Raw genomic sequence first — 10,867 nt, forward strand, 5'->3', positions numbered from 1 at the left:
GCGCGCGCCGGGGCGGGGGCGGGGGGCGCGCGCCGGGGGGTGGGGGCGGGGGGGGGGCGGGGGCGGGGGGCGGGGGGGCGCGCGCCTGGGCGGGGGCGGGGGGCGGGGGGGCGCGCGCCGCGGGGCGGGGGCGGGGGGCGGGGGGGCGCGCGCCGCGGGGCGGGGGCGGGGGCGGGGGGCGGGGGGGCGCGCGCCTGGGCGGGGGCGGGGGCGGAGAATTTGTGCGCCTGGGCGGGGGCGGGGGGCGGGGGCGGGGGCGGGGGCGGGGGGCGGGGCGGGGGCGGGGCGGGGGCGGGGGCGGGGGCGGGGGCGGGGGGGGGCGGGGAATTTGTGCGCCTGGCCGGGGGCGCGGGTGCCTGGGTGCGCTCCTGCGTGCTTTGTGTGCGTGGGTGAGTGCGTCCGTCTGTGCCTCCTTGTGCCTTTCACCTTTCAGATTATGAACCCCGCCCCCCCCACCTCTCCCGCACCCCCGCCCCACCACACACACACACACACACACACACACACACACACACACACACACACACACACTGCCTTGTCCTTTGCCTAGCTGTGTGTCTGTGCCACTCCTGCCCCCCTGGGACACCCACAACCACAGGTGCACCGTACACACCACACGCATACCTGTACACACACCCCGCCTGCACACTGCGCACACACACATCCCGACCCCAGACACACACAAACCCAGCCGGTTCGCAACACACACCACACACCACACACCACACACTCCCCCCCCCCCCCACCCCGCCGCGCTCTCCCATACACACACATACACACACACTGCATTGTCCTTGGCCTGGCTGTGGCTGTCTCCCCCTCCTCTGGCTCTGCGCACACACCACATGCGTAGCCGCACACACCCCCCCCCCCCCCGCCCATAAACCTCCCCACCCCCGCACACACCACGCCCCCACACAACCCCGCCTCCCCCACCTATCCCGCACCCCCGCCCCCCCCCCCCCCCCCACACACACACTGCCTTGTCCTTTGCCTAGCTGTGTCTCTGGGGATAAATAAGTATGAACCTTTCAGATGAATCGTGGGAACCTTGAGTGACATCAATGCCTTTCTTGATTGGAACTCACGACACCCCCACCCTACGGGAATGCAACTTTATCCGGAGGGTGGTGCCTGGTTTAAGAAAAAACACCCCTGGAAAACATGAGTGGTTTGGGGATCAGAAGAGAGCATCCTCACATGGCAGCAGGCCTCGTGGCCAGAAGATGAAGGAAAACCCCTAAGACCTTCCTTGGATGGAAAGGGGTTCAGCCTCTTTCTCGCCACTGATATTTCCTACGACGCTATCCGTTTCTAATCTCTCTGTATATCTTATCATGAATTAAGTTTTTTCCTAGGACGCCGACTCCATCCCCACCCTCGAATCACCCTGGATCCACCAGGGCTGGACCCCGGCATCGGTCGGTCGGTCGGTCGGTCGGTGCGTGCGTGCGTCCGTGCGTGCGTCCGTGCGTGCGTCCGTGCGTCCGTGCGTGCGTGCGTGCGTGCGTCCGTGCGTGCGTGCGTGCGTGCGTGCGTGCGTCGGTGGGTGCGGGCGTGCGGTCAAGAATGCTCCCCCTCCCCCACCCCCGTCCGTCTGTCCGTCCGTGCGTCCGTCGTACCTCGCCCAGAGACGTTCCCGAGAAGTGTTGGCGTGTCCCGCTTTCCTGTCCACGTCGGTGACGGAGCGGAGAAACTGCGCCCTAGGATGGGCCCCCCCCCAGTCTGGCAGCGAGTCCCTGCTGGTCTCCCTCGGAGCTTCTATGCTGCGGCCGGCTCTCTGGACAGTGGGTTGGCTGTCGGGCGCCACCTGCCTGTCGGTCGCTTTTTGAGATGGCCCTGCGGGGGGACCACGGGTGGAGCGGGCCGGGCCGGGCCGGCGAACTCTTGAATGCCCTGGGGCTGTGGAAGGAGGCTGTGTGGGAGCGGCACCTTGGGCCAGAGGTCCATGGGGAGCCATTTGGGCTTTGTTGCTTGGGATGGGATATCTCCTTTGGGGAAACTGGATGGATTTGGAGAACAGCTACGGGAACCCCAGGGAGGTGACTTTTGGGGGGCTTGTCTCCCCTGGCATGGGGGGAGATCTTCCTTCTCCCGCCAAGGATTTCAAACAGAGCCACGACAGATCACGCGGATCCACTTGCTCCAGTCAGGTTCAGGGGCAGAACGCGAGGACCCAGGCTGGCCTGGGGACAGCGAGTCGCGAACCCCGCCCCCCCCCCCCCCCCCCCGAAACTCGGAACACTCCCCTGTCTGCCTGGCCGAAGACAAGTGCTGGCTGGTGGGGGCACACTCACATTTCGTGGGAGTGGTCTTGATCGCGGAGGTGCTGAATGAGCTCAGAAAACACAAGCAGATGATGCGGGATATCCGTCCGTGCACGTGATCCTTTGCCTGACTGGATCTGTCTCTGCCCGCCCACCACACACACCACACGCAGACCCCACCCCCCACACACACCATGCCCGTACCACACACCCACTGCGTCGTCCTTTGCCTGGCTGCGACTCTCTGCCTCTGTCTCTGCCCGCACCACCCACAGGAACACCCTACACACCACACGCATACCCGCACACACACCCCGCCTGCACACAGTGCACACACACGTCCCGACCCCAGACACACGCACACCCAGCCCGTTTGCACCCCGCCCACGCTTGCCACACACCGCACACTCCTCCCTTCCCGCCCCAGCCACCCCCCTCCCCGCCCCACTGCGTTCTCCTTGGCCTGGCTGTGACTCTCCCCCTCTCCTCTGTCTCTGCCCACACACCACATGCGTAGACACACACACCCTGCCCCGCCCCCAGCGCCACACACACCTGCCCGCCCATAAAACCCCCCACCCCCGCACACACCACGCCCCCACACATACCCCGCCCCCCCACCTCTCCCGCACACCCCCCCCCCACACACACACACACTGCACTGTCCTTTGCCTAGCTGTGTCTCTGTGCCACGCCGCCCCTCCCCGGGACACCCACAACCACAGGTGCACCCTACACGCCACACGCATACCCGCACACACACCCCGCCTACACACAGCACACACACACATCCCGAACCCAGACACACACACACACACACACACACACACACACACCCCGCCCTCACACGCCACACACCACACACTCCCCCCATCCACCACACACACACACACACACAGACACACACACACACACACACACTGCATTGTCCTTGGCCTGGCTGTGACGCTCCCCCTCTCCTCTTCCCTCGCTCTGCCCACACGCCACACGCTGAGGCCGCACGCACCCAGCCCCGCTTCCAACGCCACACCCACCCCCCGCCCATAAACACCCCGAGACGACGGCACACGACACGCCCGCGCACACATCCCGCTCCCCCACCCCTCCCGCACGCCCCCTCGCCCCCCCCACTCTCCCCACCCCACCCCCCACACACACTCTGCCTTGTCCTTTGCCTAGCTGTGTCTCTGGGGAGAAATAAGTATGAACCTTTCAGATGAATCGTGGGAACCTTGAGTGACATCAATGCCTTTCTTGATTGGAACTCACGACACCCCCACCCTACGGGAATGCAACTTTATCCGGAGGGTGGTGCCTGGTTTAAGAAAAAACACCCCTGGAAAACATGAGTGGTTTGGGGATCAGAAGAGAGCATCCTCACATGGCAGCAGGCCTCGTGGCCAGAAGATGAAGGAAAACCCCTAAGACCTTCCTTGGACGGAAAGCACCTGATTTTGAGCAAGGTCAGGATTGCTGACCCCCGCGTGACTCTGGATTCATCCCTATGTGTAACCAAAGGTTAGAAGCAAGCCTAAAAAACAAAGAAATGGGATCCGTTTCTGGAAAGACGGATTCCCCTGGGTCGTTTCTCTCTTGCTCCCCGTTTTTCTGGCTGAATTCCCATCTGCAGCATGGATGTGATGCCACGTAAACCAAGGGGTTCAGCCTCTTTCTCGCCACTGATATTTCCTACGACGCTATCCGTTTCTAATCTCTCTGTATATCTTATCATGAATTAAGTTTTTTCCTAGGACGCCGACTCCATCCCCACCCTCGAATCACCCTGGATCCACCAGGGCTGGACCCCGGCGTCGGTCGGTCGGTCGGTGCGTGCGTGCGTCCGTGCGTGCGTCCGTGCGTGCGTCCGTGCGTGCGTGCGTGCGTCCGTGCGTGCGTGCGTGCGTGCGTGCGTCCGTGCGTGCGTGCGTGCGTGCGTCGGTGGGTGCGGGCGTGCGGTCAAGAATGCTCCCCCTCCCCCACCCCCGTCCGTCTGTCCGTCCGTGCGTCCGTCGTACCTCGCCCAGAGACGTTCCCGAGAAGTGTTGGCGTGTCCCGCTTTCCTGTCCACGTCGGTGACGGAGCGGAGAAACTGCGCCCTAGGATGGGCCCCCCCCCCCCCGTCTGGCAGCGAGTCCCTGCTGGTCTCCCTCGGAGCTTCTATGCTGCGGCCGGCTCTCTGGACAGTGGGTTGGCTGTCGGGCGCCACCTGCCTGTCGGTCGCTTTTTGAGATGGCCCTGCGGGGGGACCACGGGTGGAGCGGGCCGGGCCGGGCCGGCGAACTCTTGAATGCCCTGGGGCTGTGGAAGGAGGCTGTGTGGGAGCGGCACCTTGGGCCAGAGGTCCATGGGGAGCCATTTGGGCTTTGTTGCTTGGGATGGGATATCTCCTTTGGGGAAACTGGATGGATTTGGAGAACAGCTACGGGAACCCCAGGGAGGTGACTTTTGGGGGGCTTGTCTCCCCTGGCATTGGGGGGAGATCTTCCTTCTCCCGCCAAGGATTTCAAACAGAGCCACGACAGATCACGCGGATCCACTTGCTCCAGTCAGGTTCAGGGGCAGAACGCGAGGACCCAGGCTGGCCTGGGGACAGCGAGTCGCGAACCCCGCCCCCCCCCCCACCCCGAAACTCGGAACACTCCCCTGTCTGCCTGGCCGAAGACAAGTGCTGGCTGGTGGGGGCACACTCACATTTCGTGGGAGTGGTCTTGATCGCGGAGGTGCTGAATGAGCTCAGAAAACACAAGCAGATGATGCGGGATATCCGTCCGTGCACGTGATCCTTTGCCTGACTGGATCTGTCTCTGCCCGCCCACCACACACACCACACGCAGACCCCACCCCCCACACACACCATGCCCGTACCACACACCCACTGCGTCGTCCTTTGCCTGGCTGCGACTCTCTGCCTCTGTCTCTGCCCGCACCACCCACAGGAACACCCTACACACCACACGCATACCCGCACACACACCCCGCCTGCACACAGTGCACACACACGTCCCGACCCCAGACACACGCACACCCAGCCCGTTTGCACCCCGCCCACGCTTGCCACACACCGCACACTCCTCCCTTCCCGCCCCAGCCACCCCCCTCCCCCCCCACTGCGTTCTCCTTGGCCTGGCTGTGACTCTCCCCCTCTCCTCTGTCTCTGCCCACACACCACATGCGTAGACACACACACCCTGCCCCGCCCCCAGCGCCACACACACCTGCCCGCCCATAAAACCCCCCACCCCCGCACACACCACGCCCCCACACATACCCCGCCCCCCCACCTCTCCCGCACACCCCCCCCCCACACACACACACACTGCACTGTCCTTTGCCTAGCTGTGTCTCTGTGCCACGCCGCCCCTCCCCGGGACACCCACAACCACAGGTGCACCCTACACGCCACACGCATACCCGCACACACACCCCGCCTACACACAGCACACACACACATCCCGAACCCAGACACACACACACACACACACACACACACCCCGCCCTCACACGCCACACACCACACACTCCCCCCATCCACCACACACACACACACACACACAGACACACACACACACACACACACTGCGTTGTCCTTGGCCTGGCTGTGACGCTCCCCCTCTCCTCTTCCCTCGCTCTGCCCACACGCCACACGCTGAGGCCGCACGCACCCAGCCCCGCTTCCAACGCCACACCCACCCCCCGCCCATAAACACCCCGAGACGACGGCACACGACACGCCCGCGCACACATCCCGCTCCCCCACCCCTCCCGCACGCCCCCTCGCCCCCCTCTCTCTCCCCACCCCACCCCCCACACACACTCTGCCTTGTCCTTTGCCTAGCTGTGTCTCTGGGGAGAAATAAGTATGAACCTTTCAGATGAATCATGTGAACCTTGAGTGACATCAATGCCTTTCTTGATTGGAACTCACGACACCCTCACCCTACGGGAATGCAACTTTATCCGGAGGGTGGTGCCTGGTTTAAGAAAAAACACCCCTGGAAAACATGAGTGGTTTGGGGATCAGAAGAGAGCATCCTCACATGGCAGCAGGCCTCGTGGCCAGAAGATGAAGGAAAACCCCTAAGACCTTCCTTGGACGGAAAGCACCTGATTTTGAGCAAGGTCAGGATTGCTGACCCCCGCGTGACTCTGGATTCATCCCTATGTGTAACCAAAGGTTAGAAGCAAGCCTAAAAAACAAAGAAATGGGATCCGTTTCTGGAAAGACGGATTCCCCTGGGTCGTTTCTCTCTTGCTCCCCGTTTTTCTGGCTGAATTCCCATCTGCAGCATGGATGTGATGCCACGTAAACCAAGGGGTTCAGCCTCTTTCTCGCCACTGATATTTCCTACGACGCTATCCGTTTCTAATCTCTCTGTATATCTTATCATGAATTAAGTTTTTTCCTAGGACGCCGACTCCATCCCCACCCTCGAATCACCCTGGATCCACCAGGGCTGGACCCCGGCGTCAGCCGGTCGGTCGGTCGGTCGGTCGGTCGGTGCGTGCGTGCGTGCGTGCGTGCGTGCGTGCGTGCGTGCGTGCGTGCGTCGGTGGGTGCGGGCGTGCGGTCAAGAATGCTCCCCCTCCCCCACCCCCGTCCGTCTGTCCGTCCGTGCGTCCGTCGTACCTCGCCCAGAGACGTTCCCGAGAAGTGTTGGCGTGTCCCGCTTTCCTGTCCACGTCGGTGACGGAGCGGAGAAACTGCGCCCTAGGATGGGCCCCCCCCCCGTCTGGCAGCGAGTCCCTGCTGGTCTCCCTCGGAGCTTCTATGCTGCGGCCGGCTCTCTGGACAGTGGGTTGGCTGTCGGGCGCCACCTGCCTGTCGGTCGCTTTTTGAGATGGCCCTGCGGGGGGACCACGGGTGGAGCGGGCCGGGCCGGGCCGGCGAACTCTTGAATGCCCTGGGGCTGTGGAAGGAGGCTGTGTGGGAGCGGCACCTTGGGCCAGAGGTCCATGGGGAGCCATTTGGGCTTTGTTGCTTGGGATGGGATATCTCCTTTGGGGAAACTGGATGGATTTGGAGAACAGCTACGGGAACCCCAGGGAGGTGACTTTTGGGGGGCTTGTCTCCCCTGGCATGGGGGGAGATCTTCCTTCTCCCGCCAAGGATTTCAAACAGAGCCACGACAGATCACGCGGATCCACTTGCTCCAGTCAGGTTCAGGGGCAGAACGCGAGGACCCAGGCTGGCCTGGGGACAGCGAGTCGCGAACCCCGCCCCCCCCCCCCCCCCGAAACTCGGAACACTCCCCTGTCTGCCTGGCCGAAGACAAGTGCTGGCTGGTGGGGGCACACTCACATTTCGTGGGAGTGGTCTTGATCGCGGAGGTGCTGAATGAGCTCAGAAAACACAAGCAGATGATGCGGGATATCCGTCCGTGCACGTGATCCTTTGCCTGACTGGATCTGTCTCTGCCCGCCCACCACACACACCACACGCAGACCCCACCCCCCACACACACCATGCCCGTACCACACACCCACTGCGTCGTCCTTTGCCTGGCTGCGACTCTCTGCCTCTGTCTCTGCCCGCACCACCCACAGGAACACCCTACACACCACACGCATACCCGCACACACACCCCGCCTGCACCCAGCGCGTGCACACACACATCCCGGACCACCACCACCCCCCCCGCCGCCACACACACACACACGCACACATACCCCCAGCCCGTACGCACCCGGCCCGCACACGCCACACACCACACACCACACACTCCCCCCCCCCCCCCCCCGCCGCGCTCTCCCATACACACACATACACACACACTGCATTGTCCTTGGCCTGGCTGTGTCTCTGTGCTACCCACCCTCCACCACACCCACACCCACAGGCGCACCGCACACCACACGCATACCCGCACATACACCCCGCCTGCACACAGTGCACACACAAGTCCCGACCCCAGACACACACACACACCCAGCCGGTTCGCACCCCGCCCGCACACGCCACACACCGCACGCTCCTCCCCTCCCCCTCCCGCCCCCCCCCCCCCCCACTACGTTGTCCTTGGCCCGGCTGTGACTCTCCGCCTCGCCTCTGTCTCTGCCCACACACCACATGCTGAGGCCACACCACCCCCCCCGCCCATAAACACCCCTCGACAAGGGCACACGACACGCTCGCGCACACATCCTGCCCCCCCACCCCTCCCGCACGCCCCCTCGCCCCGCCCCCCCCCACCCCCCCACACACACACTGCCTTGTCCTTTGCCTAGCTGTGTCTCTGGGCCTCTGTCTCTGCGCCACCACCCCTCGCACCCACAGGCCACACCCACACCCACACCCACACCCACAGCGGCACCCTACACACCACACCCATACCCGCACACACACCCCGCCTGCACACAGCGCACACACACATCCCGAACCCAGACACACACACACACACACACCCAGCCCGCCGGCACACGCCACACACCACAAACTCCCCCCTCCCCTTCCCCCTCCCCTTCCCCCTCCCCCCCCCCACACACTGCGTTGTCCTTGGCCTGGCTGTGACTGTCCCCCCCTCCTCTGTCTCTGCCCACACACCACATGCGTAGCCACACTCCCCGCCCCGCCCACCCCCCGCCCCCAGCGCCACACACACACACACCCGCCCATAAACACCCCACGCCCGCACACCCCACGCCCCCACACATACTCTGCCCCCCACCTCTCCCGCACCCACCCCCCCCCACACACACACTGCACTGTCCTTTGCCTAGCTGTGTCTCTGTGCCACGCCGCCCCTCCCCGGGACACCCGCAACCACAGGTGCACCCTACACGCCACAGGCATACCCGCACACACACCCCGCCTACACACAGCGCACACACACATCCCGAACCCAGACACACACACACACACACACACACACACACACACTGCGTTGTCCTTGGCCTGGCTGTGACGCTCCCCCTCTCCTCTTCCCTCGCTCTGCCCACACACCACACGCTGAGGCCACACACACCCAGCCCGGCTTCCAACGCCACACCCAGCCCCCCCGCCCATAAACACCCTGCGACGATCGCACACGACACGCCCGAACACACATCCCACCCCCCCCACCCCTCCTGCAAGCCGCCTCGCGCCCCCGAACCCCCCAACTCCCCCCCCCCACGCCACTGCGTTGTCCTTTGCCTAGCTGTGTCTCTGGGCCTCTGTCTCTGCGCCACCACCCCTCGCACCCACAGGCCACACCCACACCCACACCCACAGCGGCACCCTACACACCACACGCATACCCGCACACACACCCCGCCTGCACACCGCGCACACACACATCCCGACCCCAGACACATACACACACACACGCAGCCCGTTCACACCCCGCTCGCACAGGCCACACACCACACACTCCCCCCTACCCCCTGCACACACACACACTGCGCTGTCCTTTGCCTGGCTGTGTCTCTGGGCCACTGTCTCTGCACGCCCCACCCCCTTCCGGCCACGCCCACACCCACTGGCGCATCCCACACGCACACACCCATGGTGCCCACCCGACACACACTCGGCCTCACGTGGAACCTATACACACACCACACTCATTACCCACCCCCCCCCCCACCCCCCACCCCCCCCCCCCACACACACACCCACACCCACGCAGCACCACCTGGGCATGCCCCAGACACACCACCACACACCGCCTCCTGCCGGGGTCCAGCCCCGTTGGATCCAGGGAATTCGAAGGCGGGGAAGGCGTTGGCGTCCTTGGATAAATACATATTTAACGACAGAGATACAGAGAGATTAGAAACGGATCGTGTCGTAGGAAAATGAGTGGAGGAAAAGAGGCTGAAGAACTTGGAATTCAGCCAGAGAAACGGGGAGCAAGAAAGAAGCGACATGGGGGTATCGGTCTTTCCGGAGACGGATCCGATGTCTTTCGTGTTGGGTTTGCTTCTATCCCTTTTGTGACATACAGGGATGACTACAGAGTCACGTGGGGGTCAGGAGTCCCGACCTTTCTCAAAATCAGGTGCTTCACATAAATGTACGGAAAAGAAAAAGGTCTTAGGGATATGACATCATCTTCTGGCCGTGAGGCCTGCTGACACGTGACGATCCTTTCTTTCTGATCCCCAAAACACTTCTGTGTTCCAAGGGTGTTTTTCCTTAAACCAGGCACCACCCTCCAGATAAAGTGACATTCCTGTAGGCTGAGGGTGTCGTGAGTTCCAATCGAGAAAGGAATGGATCGAACCCAAAGTTCACGTGATTCGTCTGAAAGGTGAATCCTTATGTCTCCCCTATGCTAGTTATATTCACTCGAAGGGCAGGGAATATGGAGATGCAGCAGCAACCCTCAGCCCAACACAGGAAAATCCTTTCCCCAATGTTGCCCTGAAGGTCTCTTGAGTCTGAAGAGAGTGATCGAGGGACATGTGTGCCTTGCAAGGACGCAGGGATTGATCACAGAGCACAGGGATCTATTCCAAAAGAGAACCTGCGTTCACTCGAAAAGTCTAGTATTGCTCCCCTGAAAAACGACTCGACTTCCTTTTCTATATTCCGACGACGTGGACCCATAGATTCCCAGGCGCCTAAGGATATGGAGGCCTGGCGGCAATCGTGGACTCGACCGTGAGAAAGGCCCTGTGCT

This window comes from Budorcas taxicolor, unplaced genomic scaffold, assembly GCF_023091745.1.
Source record: "Budorcas taxicolor isolate Tak-1 unplaced genomic scaffold, Takin1.1 scaffold422, whole genome shotgun sequence".
Taxonomy (NCBI): domain Eukaryota; kingdom Metazoa; phylum Chordata; class Mammalia; order Artiodactyla; family Bovidae; genus Budorcas; species Budorcas taxicolor.